Source organism: Buteo buteo, chromosome 5 (genome assembly GCF_964188355.1).
Source record: "Buteo buteo chromosome 5, bButBut1.hap1.1, whole genome shotgun sequence".
NCBI classification, from domain to species: domain Eukaryota; kingdom Metazoa; phylum Chordata; class Aves; order Accipitriformes; family Accipitridae; genus Buteo; species Buteo buteo.
This window is the reverse complement of record NC_134175.1, coordinates 19,334,818-19,352,570: the sequence shown is the minus strand read 5'-3', so window position 1 is coordinate 19,352,570 and position 17,753 is coordinate 19,334,818. Positions and strand designations below refer to the sequence as shown.

The 17,753-nt window shown below is 43.6% G+C and overlaps 1 long non-coding RNA gene across 1 annotated transcript; it reads right to left on the bottom strand.

Moving 5' to 3' along the window:
- Positions 1–323: 323 nt before the first annotated feature.
- LOC142031613 (uncharacterized) lies at positions 324–10,525 on the bottom strand. Its single transcript, XR_012650582.1, has 3 exons — positions 10,399–10,525; positions 1,658–1,783; positions 324–458 (listed from the first exon to the last, which is right to left on the bottom strand). It is a non-coding gene; the product is annotated as an uncharacterized LOC142031613 (long non-coding RNA).
- Positions 10,526–17,753: the final 7,228 nt, after the last annotated feature.

The window sequence follows — 17,753 nt, the reverse complement described above, 5'->3', positions numbered from 1 at the left end:
CCTGAGCGGCGGAAGAGCGGTTCCCCGGCGCCGGGGCCAAACGCTTCTGCTGGTGCCCGGATCTCCTCATGGGCTTCCACGCGCTGGCGACGAAAACACAATCGTGTAGCTCGTTGCCAAAACTTGCTGCGAAGGCCAAAGCGTACAACTTGGAAAAAAAACCACAAACCAACCCACAGACAAGAAGTAAAACACCTGGGCGCCTAGGTGAATTGGGCGCGGCTGTTCTTCACGTTCGCATCATCAAACATTTAATCAGAGCGTGAAAGTTCTGCTACTACTCATCTACGGGTCTCGGTTTGGGAACCGCTCACCCAGACTAACGCAGTGCCAATGGCCAAAGTGGGAAGAGTAGCAGAAAAGAGCCGGGCTTCGGCGCAAGGTATAAATGTCACTCCTTACGTATGCATAAGCTTCTGTCACAGCATCCCGACGTGCTGCTTGCCAGTATACAGCATCTGGGAAGTCACAGATTTTGCAGTTAGTTGGTGAAAGTCTTCGCTCATGTAACCAATTGCTAAATATCTCATAGATGAGTACAAATCTATACTAGTAAATTGTATCCATTGTGAGTAGAAGAGGAGATCTGTTGTCATCCTGCTTCATCAGTAATGCCAACATGAAAACCAGTATTTAAGTTGCCACTAGCTTTCTCACTTCAGGAATCATCATTTTCTGAGCAAAAATGTAAATGCTTCTGGCGTTCTGAGCCTATTACTGCTAAATTTCCTTGTGAACAATATCCCCGTGCATTGAGGTTTATTTCTTTTGGTATGTTTATTACGTTCAGGGGAAGTAGGGGTGGAGACGTTGTAGTTCTGAGTTAAAATGATCTTGCTGCACACTTTATTGGAAATGTTTTACTCTGAAGATACTGATATTCTCCACCACCTCCCAGATTGGAAGTTTCAGCTCTCTAGGCATGGTAAATTGCTCTTAAAGAACCACGTAAATCACAGAGGGGTTTTTGTTATCGGTTTTCTGTGCAGTCTGAGTTTGAGCTAATCACTACAAATAGACATTGAGAATAGCCTTTGCTTGTACTGACACTGCAGCACAAATACCCACAGGAGTTCCCTATGCTAATAAATTGTCACAACAGCCATGAGAGTTTTTGGAAGCAGATTTAAAGATAGCTGATAATCTAGGCCTATAAAACAAGCCTCAGCACACCAATGGTTTTTTCCTTCCCAGTGAACAAGGAAACTTGAAATACCAGTGTGGGATGTGCAATTCTGTGCTGCACTTACTTCACATACAAAAATGCAAAGTACCTACAGTTCTCACATAATAAGTATGTTACTTATTATATTTCCTGGAACTAATTCTGGATTTCCATTTGCTAAGTCTTTTTGGTAAGCCAATAACTGCATCTTTTATCCTGCCACCCAATAATAATATTTCTCATTTTTTAAATTCCGTTATGTAAAATACTCTAAAGATAGAAGTCTCGCAAGCACCTTTTCCATTCTCTTTACAGGGTCTGCTGCCATAAGACCAGAGACAGCAAGCGCGCTCCCAGTATGTGCATTTGGTCACTAATTGAACACACAGTTCTGCAGACATTTACAAGGTTCCCTGCTGATTTTTAGTGCCAAAGTGATATTTTTGGTGTGACAGCTGCGCTTTTTCACAAGCCAGCTGTTTAGCAACTGACCTGGTTCAAAAACTTGTCTAATTCAGTTCTTATACTGTAGAGGGGGAAGAAGAAGAATGCAAAATGTAATGATCTGGAGCTTTCCTTTTAGTGCTCTGGTTTCTCTTCAGAACATTGCAAATAAGGCTGTGGGAAGGAAAAAAAAAGAAAGTTCCACATTAACAAAAATATTTGCCTTTCATAACAGTACCCCGTGTTACACATTCTTGACCCTACATGAACTCTTTAATTTTACTCATTTCCTTTTTTTTTTTCTTCCTATGCTATTGCCTTATTCCTTTATTTAACCTGTGATTATCTCTTCACATCAGTAATCTCCCAGTGCAAGTATTCTTCAATAAAGCGTTTCTTAAAACTTACTTCAAGAAATTAATCCACAACTTCTCTCCCTGAAATTTCCCATGTGTGTGTTTTAGCTCCTCAGGGCAGAAAAGGCAAGTTGCTCTATGTGTGGAACTACAAATACACAGATCAGGAACAATGCAAAGTGATAAATATAGTTTCAGGTTCACAAAGTTGAAGGGCAATAGTGACTCATTCCCTATTCTGAGAACTTTTGCTGCATATTTCAAGTCATCACTCCTTGCTCCTACTATGACTAAGCCTAAGAAGTTTCAGCCAGTGATTCTTTCCTCTCCCAATGGCGCAGGTATACTAGGGAGTCTTAATTTAAAGGTGGAATTTTTTTTTTTACTTTTAAAATAAGCCATAAAAGATGGAATAAAGATAACATGAGAAATACGTCCATTTGCTTGTGAAAAGTGTTACACATTAAACCTGTTCAGCCGACTGATTTTTGTTTTGACCCAGTTGTTAAAATGGGTTTTCCCATACCTCAGAGAAACCCCCTTTAGACTTCCCACTTGAACAGAGTGGTATTACTCGTCTCTTTGGAAATAAAAGGCAGGCCATCTGCTCTGCCATTCTGTGTTTCACACAGTATCCCAAGAGAAACAGAAAATTACAAAAATGGTTTCTAACGTAGTGCAAAGAAATTTGAAATTAAGATTCCCTGTAGCTTTTGAGTTGGTTACACAACCCACAGCAACCATAAGTCAATGATTCTCTTTTTAATTTCCACAACTATACATGTACTTTTGTAAGACAGAAATTATGAGAATTCAACACAACATGGTTCTTCTGTAAAGAAAAAGAAAAAAGAAAAAAGCGAATCTTTTAAATAGGCATTATTTTTTAAGTATTTCCCTTAAGCTGTGTTGTAGCAAAATACTCCTAGTATATCCCTCTAAAAATAATCCATATTTCAGAGGTTTTTCTTTCCAAAAGGGGCATAGCAGTGTTAATCTTCCAGGAGAAAGGGCTCTGAAAAGCAAGTGGAGAGAGGTCTTCCCAGTTCAAGCACATCCACTGATAACAGCTTTCAGGAAGGTTAAATCCTCCCATCAGATCGGCAGGGCAGATCTCAGATAAGCAGCAGAAATTAAGGATTATCTTGGCTACGACATGAACTGTTTACTTTGCTATTTTAAATGGTTATGTTGGCTCCATTTCATTTGTTGCTGGGTAATGCTTTCCAAAAGAGAACTGAGGACCAGACACTGCAATTTTGACTCGAGTATTCCTACCAATTCTAACAGCAGTTCCTAAAAATAATTTTTTCTTTTGCGAGGCTAACTTGCTGCGCATTTGGGTAACATTTTGATAGCGATTCAAATGAAAGGTGCTCAGTCACAAGAAACATTCCCTGTTGGATTGCACAGATACAGAACAGCCTCCTCTGAGCATAGAAGCATAAGTAGTAAATAAAGTCACTATTTAATCTAAGAAAATGAAAGTTAAAATGTTTAGGCGTAATAGCTCAGAAATCCAATGAGGAGGAAAATACTCAGAGCAATAGTGTACCTGGAAGGTAATAGCTGAGGGAGTGACCTCAAGTGACAAGCAATAGCAAAAATTCAAAATCATCTTCCCCATGTAGTGCTTCAATGAAACTATAGCTCATTTCTCATCACTCTCATTCCAGGAAAATAGGGGCACTGAGGAAATAATTCAAAGGAAAGCAAGAAGAATACCTGGAGGATTTGCTGAGACTGACATGAAGAGAGACTGCAAGGGCCTGGGACATTCCTAGCATGATTAAGAGACAATATATGATGTTTCCACTGTATATGACAGAACAAGCAAATAATAGAAGTAGGTTTATTGAGGATGATTTTTTTCCCATTACTCTATTTGTTAACCTGTTTCCTTTTCATCTTCGCCAGTGAGACAAAACCATTCATTGTTCCCCAGGCACATTACCGGTAATAGCACTTTTGAGATGCAAAATTCTTTACACATCAGAACATTCACCTTCAGAAGCCAACAGCTTACCTAGCAGAGAAGCATCCTCTGCTGCATCCAGCACACTGCATATTATTTGCACTATAATATACCTAAATCATAGCATTACAAAACCCATGCATTCCACCCACAATCATATTTAATGCTTAATTCTGATGACACCTGCCAAACTGCAGTCCAGGACTTGATATTATAGCAGGCCAGGGAGTGGGAGCAAACTTAGATCTTCTGTTTGTGTTCCTGATCCTCAAATATTAGCCTTGGTAACCTTGTGCTAGCAAATAGAAACAAGCGACAACATCATCTGGCTGCTCCATTGTATCCCAGATGTCTGCACCGAGTGTGCATGAGAGACCCGGGAGTAGAAGCACAGGCTGCTCAGGTGAGTCTGTGAACTCACACCTAGCTGCTTTTGAGAGCGGACATGTAAAATTGCTGCCTGCATTTAAGCAAAGGTCAGAGCACTTAGGCTGACCACAAGCTGGCTGGGCACATACAAAGCTATGCAGTGCTGGGTGATCACTAGCTATTCCGTAACATCTGCACGTGCCACCTCATCCCTGAGGTGATGGAGATGACAGCACACTGCAGCTACACCTCGTCCCAAGTTGGCTGCTTTCAGCTCTGAATTCCTGCACTGTACGGAAAGGCACTTAGAGAGATGCAGTCTTTCAAGCAAAGACACAAGTGCATCCTGTTTAATGTTCTCATGTAGAAAAAACCTCTCTCGCACATCTGGTTTTGCCCTTTGGCAAACTGAGGTTGAAATTACTTGTGGCTATGAAGCTTAAGCCATAAGCTTGAAGCTTAAGTCTACAAGGACACCCAGGCTTAGGAGCAGGGCTACACATCCTGGAGGAAAACAAAACAAACAAGGTAAAAATCAAACAAGCAAAACAAGTAATCAGACTGTAAGGGAAACTGTCTCATCATAAATGGTAATCCAAACAGTTAAAAAGTCTCTGACCTCCAGAAGGCTACTCTGGAGTACACAGAAGCCACTCTGATCGGGTGCAGAGAATAATGCTAGCACCAACAAACCCCAATACTTCTGAAATGGCAAACTAATCAGTAAAACCACACAGATATTTTTTTTTTTTGGCACCTTCTTGTTTCTATTGACACACTAAGGGAAGAGGAATGGACACTTCAGGTGATTTAGGGCTCAGCCTTTCTTTGCAACCACCATGAGTGGCAAGTCTCCTTGCAAGTTGCAGGACTGTGTAAGTCTCCTGTTGACTTAAAAAGAAACAGTCTCATAAAGACTGATGGGAAAACATGCAATGTTTTTAATTCTTGAAGGATGTAACCTTGAAGGAAGAGTTGTTTTTTTTCCCTATCTAACTCTCTCTTTATAAACACCTACCTTTCTTAAGGAGGTGAAAGGAAGGAGGCAAGGAAGCATAGCAAAGCAGATACTCATGGTACCTACCAGTGGGCAAGCCAACATGTTGCTGGTGACTGCAGACATGCTACCAGCAGCACTTCCAGTAGCACACAATGTACCATCACATTCCAAGGGTATTTAATATTTAGACAAGGACTTTTGAACAGTTCAACAGTAGGCCAGTGGGGACTGAAGATTTGCAAAACTGAATTCAAAGATTAAAAAAAATGGAGAAATCAAGGTTGTAAATTAGCCTGGATTAAGTATGTATTTTTGCTAGTAACTAGTTTAACGCTTAAATATGTGTATGTTCATCCTAACTTCCAAGAAGACAAACATTCAAAATTCTTGTAAGGTATTTTTGGTGCATTTGAAACATTTGTAAAAGCCCAAGATTTGTATTTCTTTAGAGTTAACTGCTGTCACAGAACATCTTCACATCATCTTTAACTGCTCCATAATGCTCCATCTTTTCAGACAGTGCTTGAAACAACTCTCACTGAAGTGAGGAGTTGATGGAAAAACACACAAGAACAGAATCTCTACTTTTCAAATAGTATTTTTAGCCCTTAGCATAGTTTCCATAGCAGTATTAAACCCAATTATGTGGGCTTCTGCCTTGACAGGGTTGTGCTGTTGAAATTTGGAGCATTTCTAACATTACATGATCTCTGGTGGCAAAGTCACTCATTCCCACGCACGTGCCATGGCTTGTCACCCCCTCAGTTGTTCCGAGGCAGTTATTGAATCGGGTAATGCTGTAAACTGTGTGAGTGAAACAACCTAGGTTAAAAATTGATGAGTGATAGTTCTCCTCTTCGAGAAAGAGGAGTTTCACATAATAAATCTGTGAAACGTGTCTTGAGGAGCTTTGAATTAAACATGCCATAGGATGGCTCAAAGGCAGAGCAGTAGCCAAGAAATTTTGATAATTTTGTTTCTCTCTGTATACTTGGCCTTGTACCACAGGAAAGGGATGTTGTTGGACAACAGACTTCACAGCCTTCCTGTCAGAGGCAATTTTTGAACGATGACCAAGTGCTTGGATATTTTGAATATTTAGATAAAATTTCATCTGGTTGCTTGATCAGTGAACAGAGCTTCAGGCAATTAGATATCCTTATAATAAAGCATGAAGCCAAACCAGTTGTCTGCCTGGATAATGCTGTTATATTGATTTTAGGAGGAAATATAAGCAGTTCTGGAGTTACTGGAATGTCCCTTATTCCATCACATACTTGCACACAGGTAATCTTGTAATACCCTACAGTAATCACTCAAGACATCATGGGCCTAATCTGAGAACAAATCTGATGGAGCCTACCACTAGTCTATTTGATACAATTTTTTTTGTCTTCAGGCTCTTTGCTATACAAGCTGCATTAGACTAAACTCTCATCAGACAGTTGAGGATCGGCTCTGCTAGAACAGAGTCAGAAGAACAGTGGCACAGTTGAGCAACAAGACGAGAACCAGGCTGTGTTAGGGAGGATATTTGGGGCTAAAAGGACTTTAAAGAGAACAAATGAAAAATGAACTATGTTGAGTATTTTGTGCCAGAAGGCATGCAGAACAGACACATTTAATTATTCACGTATCTATGGTTAGGAAAACACCACCCAGCCATCTTTCTATTTCCTCCCCAGCTTTGACTTACTGCATTGTGTCTGTGGCAGAATTAAACTCTCAAGACAGAGCACATGTCCTCCTATTAGTCATGTTTAATCAAGAAGTTAATTTGGTTTATTTCTTGGATTTTCATTGTGTGTATTCTGATGCAGTTCTTTTATTCAATTTATCTCGCCTTATACATTTCTGCAAGTTTTTCTTCTGGTTATCTATCTTCTCAGTTGTATCTCTTTGTCTTTTGATTTATATACTTTAATAGAGAAAGCATGAGAAAAAAAGTTAAGTAGTGACTTGTTCTGCTTTACCTATTAGTTACATTGTTTGATATGTCAATGTATTTTATTTATATTAAAGGTAAAATTCAGAGTTGAAAGAGCGCAAGCAGTAGAATGTATTGCCTCTTCACACAGCAGTATGATTGAAGGGAAAGGTAATAACCGCTCAGTGTGTCTTCCTTAATCTACCTTGATGTTAAGCCAAATCTACCCTTTGAAATAAAAAGTAATTCTTAAACTATCAGTGGTTGTTAATGATTACTAGAACTGGAAATAACCAATCAAAATCCACACGCTCACGAGTAATAATCTTGTACAAACATCCTGAATATACAGGTTATACCCTTTATTTTAACAGCTAATAGGGAAAAGGTTAATTTACATCTCAATACTAATCTGCATAGCGAGAACCATTAACTTATGAAGTTAATGAACTGATACATCCACCAGCTCAGTCAAGTGACCCTGTACTTTGGGAAAAGCAGAAGGATGTGTGTGGTGGAATGCTGCTGATCGTTTCCCAAGAATTTGGCCCAGTCCTTGATGCCCAATGCACCCCAGGTGAACGGTGGTCAGCTCTGCTGAGGATTACCATCAGCTTAAGCAGTTGTTTGGAAAGAGAAAACCACAAGGAACAGTGCTCTTCCCACGTAGTAGTGCTGAAAAAAGACTGCTAGCATTATTTTTTTGCATCCCTGAATAGATTGCACGCAATTGGCTCCAACACCGTCTTTTAAACATTACAGGGAGGAGAAAAGGAATGGCCACCTTTAGTAGCGTTACAGCTGTGCTTTCCCACCTGTTTATTTCTGTCCCCTGTACACTTATAATGTTTAGGCAACATTTATTGGCATGTTGAGACTTACATCTTAAAAATTGGAAGAGCATCGCATGTGTGACATGAAGGGTAGTCACTGGATGTGTACCCAGGGGTGACTACCCTTGCGTAGTCACTGGATGGCCATCACCCAGATGGACAGTGATGAACCAAATTCTAAGCCGAGTACTGTTGCAACCCAACACAGAGAATTTTGTGCTCCAAAAAGAGCAGCAGCAGAGCAGACTGGCTTCAGGCTGCCCATAGCAGGACAAAGCTGGTTTCTCTGTACCTCTGTTACCTACTGGTCTTCTGCGTTCAAGGGCATGGGCAATAGGCAGCTGTGCCACAAAAGTTACAGCTGTAACCTTTGAATGCGTGTTTCAGAGTTCATGTATAAAGTCAGCCTGCTTATTCCAGCTGGAACTCAAACTGCTTAACCTTCAACTCAGAGGCTCTCAGATCGGAGCTGCACATGAATGGAGAAGATCATTTCTAAACAGTCTGGCAGGCTGTTTGTTACACATTATCTCAAAGCAGAGTGGGCAGAAGGATGGCAGGGCGCTCTGTCTCGAGCAGAAACAGATGTCCTAGGAAACAGTCAGTCCACTGGGTGACGGCTTGTGTGCGTGCAAAGGTTTGGGCAAGTTTGTTAACAGGCCATGTGATGCCCAAAAAGAGAGGTCATTGACATAAATGCCTTCCTCAAAGATGTCAAAAAGCTGTAGGAGATGCTAGGCTTCCACTGAAGACAGTAAGAGATCTAGGTGCTTGGAATTCTTTAGAACTGATCTGCATGAGAATGAATTTACTCTTTACCTCTCTCTTCCTCCCTGAAAACATACATTTTTTTTTACCGTATAATAATAGAATGACAAGAGGAGAAAAGCAATGAGGAATGATGTTACTGGTAATCATGAGGTCCACAGCATTTTTAATAAAGCTAATTAGGTTTGGTTTTATGAAAGAAAAAAAAAAAACACACCCTATGATCTATGTTTCCTAAGTGATTCTATAGAGATGAACTACGCCATATTCTACTAAAAAAAAAAAATCCAGAACTCTAACTGCAAGCTTACACAGAAGAGTGACCATTTAAAGAGGTATTTTTTTTACTAAGCAGTTAATTAGTTTACTTTCATTATTGTGAATCTTTTCAGTTTTTACTCATATTAGTGCAACAGATTGTACACACCTTTGCACTGGAAAGGTTTATTTCCGAAGCATTTTATGCATCCTCAGTAGAATTGGCTACAGTACAGGTACATTTTAGTGGCACTGCCAATGTTTTCAGCTTTTGTGCGACACGAGGCAGCGCATGGGAGCGCTGCTCCTGGCACAGACGCAGCTGTCGGTGCTCTGCACGCTGCCCTGAACACTGGGGAAGATGGGCTTTTGGAGCTGGGGCTGGTGTCATGAGTAAGTAGGAGCTGAAATTGTTTAGCAAACAGCCAAACACAGAGGCCAGCTTATCATTTTTATAATTGTCTTTCAGAGCTAAACCTCGCTTAAAGCAACTGTTCTGAGAACAAAAAAAAAAACAAAAACAAAAACCCCAAATCTTAAAAGCCTTTTCTGCCATGAGGAAGCTCATCTTTCGTGAAACCTGGAGGAACAGATGTTACTGCATTCCCAGGCAAGTAAAATCTGGAAGGAAATGAACACCATTATCCAGGAAATGGAAATGATTGGAAGCAGCTGTAAGCTGGAGACTGCTGGCTCTCCCTGGCAAGTTCTGTGACCGTTGCTCGTCCCTGCAAAGCGGGGCTTCGGCACCCCTTTAATTCATTTTACGCTATTGGAGACACCCCCACGAAGGCTGGCTGCCACGGCCCCACCAGCACACTTGAAGATTAGTTTAGGGGAAGCGCAGATGCTGTCCTAACGCCACGTGGAAGCCACGATAGAGTGCAAACCCGGTATTACGCGACAGGGTCCCTTGCTCTGACCCAGCAGAAAGGATTTCCTGGATGCCCGCGGCAGCGGTGTTCCGTCAGACACAGGGAGGACACGAAGCGAGTGGGAGCACGGCTCAGTCAGTTACACCACAGACATAGCCTATCACAGTGCTTGAAGTAAGAGTTACTGGCCCCTTTCCACAGTTCTGGGCAGCCTTCCTGCATACAGGACCGACGCAGTCATGAACCCATGCAGCTATTTGGCTCTAAACCCTAAGGATTAAAGTAAAAATGCGAGGCTTCCCCTCAATGTTCTCAGGTGTGCACAGCCAGGGCCCATGTACCTGTGCTGTGTGCCTGGCTCCCCCTCACCGCAAAAACATCCTTCCTAGCTGCTGCCGGAAAAATAGGAGCGCTGCGCTCGCCCTCACCTCGCAGCCATCTTTTGCAGCCTGGCTGACAGCCATCAGCACTTCCAAGGAGCTGAAGATAAATGAAGCGAGGGCTTCCAGCAATCCGATAGCGCCGCAACTGCACAAAGCAAGCTTTCCCTGCCCCAATAGAGGTGCATGATAAAAGAGGCTGTAATACTATAGCCGTAGCAAAGCAAATGCAATGTCTCGTGTCTGGAAAGCGTTTGCAATAATATGGGTGGTGTTATTAACCATGTGCATTTTTGGATATGCTAAATCATCCCAAGAGCTCTGACACAGTGCAAGTGAAAGAGACCCTTTTTTGTTCATCTGGAGGTGAACACACACCCCCACCCCACCCTGTGTTTATTTCAATACTCAAGCCCTCCTGAGAGGGCTGCCAGTGGTCAAGTGCTTCATCAGCTGCTTCAGGACATGCAGGCGACATCAGCCACAGCATTATCGACAATAACAAAGAAAGCATGAATTATCTTGAGTGATCTAGTCCGTGCTCTCCAACTGGCTGCAAGCCCCAGCTTAGAAGGTCACATAGCTGACATATCATCCTGTGAGTCATCCCCTAATACTGCATGTGTCCGGCATAACTCATGTGGTTTGGCAGCATCAAGGGAAGTTCCTTCTGCTTTCTTGCTACCCAGAGTCAATGTTGCCCTGCAGAACATACAAGACAGTAAAGCCACCTGAAGACATATGTACAGCAACTTGACCATCTTGCTAGCCGTCATCACCTCCTAGACTGGCAGCACCAGACAAGATCCATACCACAAACGTTATCTGCAAAGCTGTCTAGATAGAGAAGTATGTATCGACACAGCCAAAATACACCTACCTACACCAAAAATAAAAGGTTTACAGCCCAGGTTAACTAACTGACCTACACTCTCTGAAGTCCCTGCTTAAATACCAGAATGTGTGCAGATCTTAGCCGGCCTTAAACAACAGACATGTTCACAAAAAAGATAGATACCTGGTCTACACAGCACTGTGGAGTCAGGCCCATCAGGTAATACAGATTTCATTCATGGTCTGCACCGCTACACCCTCTGAATCTACTCCCTAACCAGACAGTCAAAGCACTGGAGACGTGACTGGCACCCTGACAGCACTAAGATATTGCCGAGTGTCACTCCATCAAACAGGTGCTCAGTCAAAGCCACCATTCTCCCACAAAATCACTGTTTCTGCTCAGGCTGGCAGGTACAGGAGCTAAACCCACAGCCTGCAGCAGCTGGCTGGACTCAGCTGGGAAAGCAGGCACTGAAGATGCACATAAAAGTGACAGTACATTAATCACAGAGAAAGGCAGGCAGAGAGCTCAGATGCAGTAGATCTGGCAGGAGATGGAACGGACGGCTTCGTGAGCGAGGGAAGAAGAAAACAACAAAAAAGAAACCATGCAAGTACATGTGAAAATTATGGTCTTCAGATTAAAGTCAGGCCTGAGCCCCCTGAATTTTGGCTAAATTTAAACATAAAAAAACCACATACACCAGAGGGGAGACACGCTGTTTCAGGAACAAGGAGGTGGAAGAAGCAGAAATGAGATGAGACAGGAGCCCCCCAGTTTGCCAGGCGTGACTCCATCCCTTCCAGACAGGCACTGCCAGTTAACCTGGAGGAACAAATGTCATGTCTGGAAGGAAAACTGCCTTGCTGAAGTGTGCAACAGCACCTGGCATGTAATTTGTCAATGTAACGACAATGAAAGAATTATGTTAATAGACAAGAATACAGTGACATAGATCATGCACAGTACATTTTTCCAGATGCAAAAAGGAATGGCCATGGTGGTTGAGCAGTCTGTTGACCATACAGACAGATGCTTAAGATGGGTGCTCAAAACCAATTTTTTTCATGAAGAGCAGAGCAAGCGATAGTCTTACGTTTTTTTTCTGTCAGGGTAAGGTGTTGGGTTTCCACAGCATTAGCTTCTGATGACCACCAGCTCAAGAACAGCTGGGATCTTTCTTCTGCTGTGCAAGAAAATATATCCTACATTTCAACTTTTAGCTAAAAGCTGTCATCCCATAACATTGGATAAAGTCCTGCAAAATACCAAGGCTGTTTTGTACTGTAGTGGAGGTGATGCATGCCTGTGAAGGCTAGGCTAAGCCAAGAGATGCTAAGCCGTGAGGCTACTGGACATAGTGCTCAGTACGTGCCGCAACGACTCTGGTTGGTTTTGATGCCTGTTGCAGGAGCGGTGCTACCGGCAGGACCTCAGCAGCTGCTTTTGGCCATCCTCGCTATCAGGTTAGTGCTGCAGCCAGCACAGTGGCTGCCCTGGGCCTGCTGCGAGCGGCAGCGCTACCTGCTACACACTTTCCAAGGGTTTAGAGACCCCCACGCTGAGGAGGTCACAGCCCGAGATGTTTAGCATCTCTGGTGGTCGCCAGAGGCACATCGGCTGTTGCTTTTCACCAGCAACGCGGGTAGCAGATCCCAGCCCGCAGAGCCGCGACACTCGAGAAGACAGCGCAAGCGGCTGCCGCCGTCACCCCAGCAGACACTGCGGAAAATCAGCGCAGACGAGCCTGTGAGTCAAAGGCAAGTCACACTGTATGCCTGACATCTGTATGGCTGTCCCCTCCAAAAAGCTACATTATGTATTTAGGGATAGACGCCAGGTGGAGAAGAGTCGTTAGGAAAAGCACGCACAAAAATCACAGGTTAGAAAAAAAGATGCTCAAGAATACTTTTCTAGATGCTGCAATAATTTCAAGAGGCAAAGCTAAGGGTTTTAACCAAGGCTCATACAAAAGAGCTTATACCCTGTTTCCCAAACTGCGTGCTAAAGTTACTCATTAGCAGTTCACATTCAGGCACGGGGACATTTGTTCAGGGCAGGAATCTATGTTTGGTTTTGTTTCCTCAGAAGCATGTAGCTTACATCTGAGGAAGATCAATTATTAACTCCAGGCTGAGATGGAAGTGCACAGGTTTCACTTTCCTGAGGGACAGGTATCTCATCGTGTTTCCAGATCTGACAGGTTCTGGTGTGGCTTGCTCCCACATGGGAGGTTAAATACCAGCACACAGTGAAGCAGGCCCACTGGGAGAAAGGACACTGCACTAAGTACTGATGGGGATAAGATAGGGACTGATTTAATTTAAATTCAACTTTTTACAGTGTTAATAGAAACAATGCTGTGAAAAATGATTTATTATTCTTAATTATTCCTACGGCTTACGTTTTGCTAAAACCTGTTAAGAGTTTTTGGCAAAGTGCGGTGTTCCTGCACCTGTGCTCAGTGGGTGATGTTTCAGACCTCTGCAGAGCCACTTAACGTACGTACTTAACGTGGGGAAACATCCTTGCACTTCTGAAGACTGGTCTTGGAAGTGTAACTTCAGCCTCATTCATCAGACCTAACTGAGCTCTTGGATATCAGATGTTTCTGCACAAATAAAGTTTTTCCATGCACAGCAGTATATGCATATATATATATTTACCATTTTACACTGTTGATCCTTTAGCGAGGGGAGCTGTAGCTTTCATTTAATAACACCAGCTGCTTATCATTACCACCTAAAAATTATCCCAGCTTTATGACTATGTGACAGAGTAACATCACCCATACCTAGAAACAGCAGCGGATGGTACACGAGTGCCCTCACAAGCAGGTTTCACATGTTATGCAACCACTTGCCCTCAAGGTATATTTGGGAGCTGAACCTGCTCCCCCCAAAGTCATAAGCAGGTTCAGAGCCTCTCTGATGATCTGCACTAAACACCTTCCTCAGAGGTATCTCTCCCCTTCAGGGAGGATCCATTTAACTCCAAAGCAGGGGGGGTTAACAAGCTGAATTCCCGAAGCATTGGAGGTCTCTTCCCCATGCTGTGGTTTTCAAAGTTGGGCTCGACACCAGCTAAGATCAGGTGAAGCTCTTCTGTTGGGTGGCAGTCCACGCATGGCAAGCTGGCGGTGGTTTCTCAGTTTTGGCCCTTCTCTTTTAAAACGAGCAAGGGAACTTCCCCACATCTGCTCGTTTGCAAGTTCAGTTTCTGTCTGACAGTACGTTTTACTAGCCTGCGATCGCAGATCACAGCGCCAGAGGAAGCACAAGCGGAGCTGGAGCATTGCCACAATGCTCTGCTTTGGGAGGCTCCCTTCCGTACAAAGACGACCTTATACTCTCCCACCCAGGCTGTGTTTCATCCCGCCCCGTCCCAGCAAGCCCTCTGCAGCCGCTGCCTCGTGGCTGAGACGCTGAAGCCCAGGGGAGTCACATGGCTGCGTGGCAGACATTAGCAGATCTATTTAAATTGATTATGCTTCAAACAAAACTGGTGCTGTCGATGTCTATTTAGATTGTGGTTTCAGGAACTTTTCATAACCACTTGGCCTTTTAATAAAAAAAGTGTATTACCTTCTTTACTGAGCCAGCAGTCTTTGCAAAGCATCTTTCTGTCTAACACCACCAGGTTAACTCAGGAAGGGACCTGTGGCACAAGAAGAGGACCTATCGGCCCGAGTTCCCCTCTCAAAATGTCTGCAGATGGATGAGGCTCTTATGGACCACAGCGGGAATGATCTGCCCCAGGAGCCAGAGAGGACAGCTCAGACTGGGGGACAGGGCGACAACCAGGAGCTACAGCCAGGAACATTTCCTAAACCAGGGGAAGGAGCTCTCTCCATCCAGCTGAAAGTGCCTGGTAGTCCAGGAGGTGTTTATAGCTTCCAGCTGAGGAGAAGTCAGCTAAAGTACCAGTCTGCAATAGAGACTCTCTGCACTGGCTGTTACAAAGGAGGCTCCTGTTCAGGCAAACTTGCAGATGTTTCTTTGGCGTGACTGCACACACTGCTCTTCAGAAGGAAGCTGGTAGCCTCCTTCACGCTGAAGTTTTGCAAAGTTATTTAAAGGAGCGTGCTTTTTCTGGCCATCCCTGCAACCTCCTTTCTGACACATCCCCCTGTAGCTTTATGGATTTCTCTGCAGAGGAGAGGCTCGCTGGAGAACTGCGCTGCCTGGCAGTTCCCTTATAAGGCAAAGCTTCAGGCTCAGCCCAGCTTAGCTATTCCCTTCGTCTTTAGTCTTCATTGCAAAAATAGACCTGCGCTCTGGTATCCATTGTACCGGTCTCAAAGTGGAAAGAAGAACACGGAATTCCTCTTCTTTCCTTTGCTAAATGCCAGCTGAGGTCACCATTTAAAAGGAATCACCCCGCCCCCCAAAAACAAACAGTGCAGAGAACGTGTAATGTTTGTACCGTTAGCTTTGCCCACCAACAATAGCTTGCAAACTCTTCAGCGCTTGTCTCTTTATCACATGTTCGTACAGCGCTTAACTCGACAGAGCTCTGCCCCTCGTCCCTGATCCCTGGGCATTACAGTCACGTAAGCATTACAGAAAACAGGGAAAGCCCCATCAAACAATGCCCTGCCATGACTTGAGTTACCAGGAGGCTGGGCTGGGCCCTTACTCATCCCTCCCAGGAGCCCTCTCACAAAGAGTACCAGAGAATCAGTAACAACACACGCACCAGCCCAACTAACTCCCTCTCGAGCCTTTAGCCAAAAACAACTATTGTTTCGGGCACAGATTCAATGAACTATTGAAGCAAGGTGACAGAGAAGATGATAATCTGCTGCAGACAGGGCAGCCGAGGATAGCAAGCCAGCGGCCAAGAGTATCTTTAGCCTTCAGCCTTCTCTGTCTAAGCAACAGCAGTTACTTTAGGATAGCAAAATAACATAATTTATCATTTATTTGTAAGTGATTAGCAACATCCCCAGTGATTTTTCTATACGCCTGCCATTGGTCTGCTCAAAGGTTGACAACTGGAGCTACAAATGCAAGTCACCCTGCTCTGCAAGGCAATTGAAAGGAGTCATTGTGTGCTCCTTAGCTTGGAGATGACTCACTTCCAAAGCTGAAATGCCGTTAGTTATGTGGCGGTTTCTCAAACCCCAAGAGCATTCATTTGGAATAATGTCATGGGAAAAAAAAGTCACGTTAGCTGAAGGGACAAGCTGAAAGTCGGCACCTTGCAGCCGCTGCCCTCTTTATTTGCTACCTGCCTGGTGGAACATCACTTTACTAAGTGTTGTTTCCTTTTTGAAGGAATGCTGAAGAGTGCTTCGCAAAAACAGCACGTAACAGACTCTCCCTCCAGAGTCCTGTGATACTTTTTCCTCCCCCGCAAAAGAGCTGTGCAGCAAGGAGGCCGCACGGCCGGTGCTCCGTGCTCAGTTGGAAGAGAAGGGCAGCCTCCATGCGCTCCGGCAGCCGCGGCACGTGAACCCTGCTGAACGAGTGCCTAGACATGTGCAGAGTCAATGGGGGATTTACCGCTCCACCCAAAATTAATCTCATCATAATCAAAGGTATTTGTACATCAGCCTGTGCTTCGCTGAAGATAACAATCAGGGCTACTGTGTTACAGGAGGCTTGTCTATAAGGCAGGGCACGTAGTTATCTCCCAGTGCTTTCACGAGTTATCTTACAAATACTATTGCAGCAGTCAGAACGAAGGCCAGGAGATCATAAAAGCTACGGGAGGACAACAAAAATATTTTTGACGGGTAGGTTTGTAGTGTGAGGAAAAGAGTTATGGTGGACTTTTTTTTTTTTTTTTAACTTCCTTGAATAGTACCACCATGCATACCACAGTGACGGCTTAATCCAAAATAACATTTTCTGTGTGTGCGAGAGAAGAAGGAGGAGAACTGAGAAAGGAACATGCTGTAAAAACAACGCAAACTGGATATGCGGAAGCAAGGGATATTTTTGTTTCTTCTACAAAGTCATCAAGCAAAACAAAATAAAACCCGTTGTAATTAAATGCAACTTCTTTTGAGACAGTCTCCCTCTTTCCTCCTGTGCCTGCCATATCCAAGTTACTTCTCCATTTAACAGCACAAGGCATAGCCCTTCACTACTGTAACAGCAAAATCAAGCACAGGCTTTTCATCGCATTTCACAAAGTTTGAGAACTGGCACGTTATCAGGCATGGCCACTGACAGGGATCTTTCATCATGAAAAACAAACAAACAAAACAAACCTCTCAACCATAGAAAAATGTATCAGCCCCAGCATTTTCCTCATGCCACTGACATTAATTATGCGAGCAATAACATTACTGCTCAAACATCCCAACTATATCAGGCACTTCCTTGCTGCCCTTCCCCTGAATGGCTGTTTACTGTGCGAGTGCTGCAGGGCAAAGATCTGTCTTCCAAGGCTTTGAAGTGCTTAGCACACTGTTGGCATCATATAAAAGTATCATAAAATATACACAAGCATATATCTGCATAGATTATTACTGTTAAGGCTGTTGCTGTATTTGCTGGTTATTTTACCATGCAGTGGCTATCTCACTCTGATTTATTACAAGCTCATTATAGGT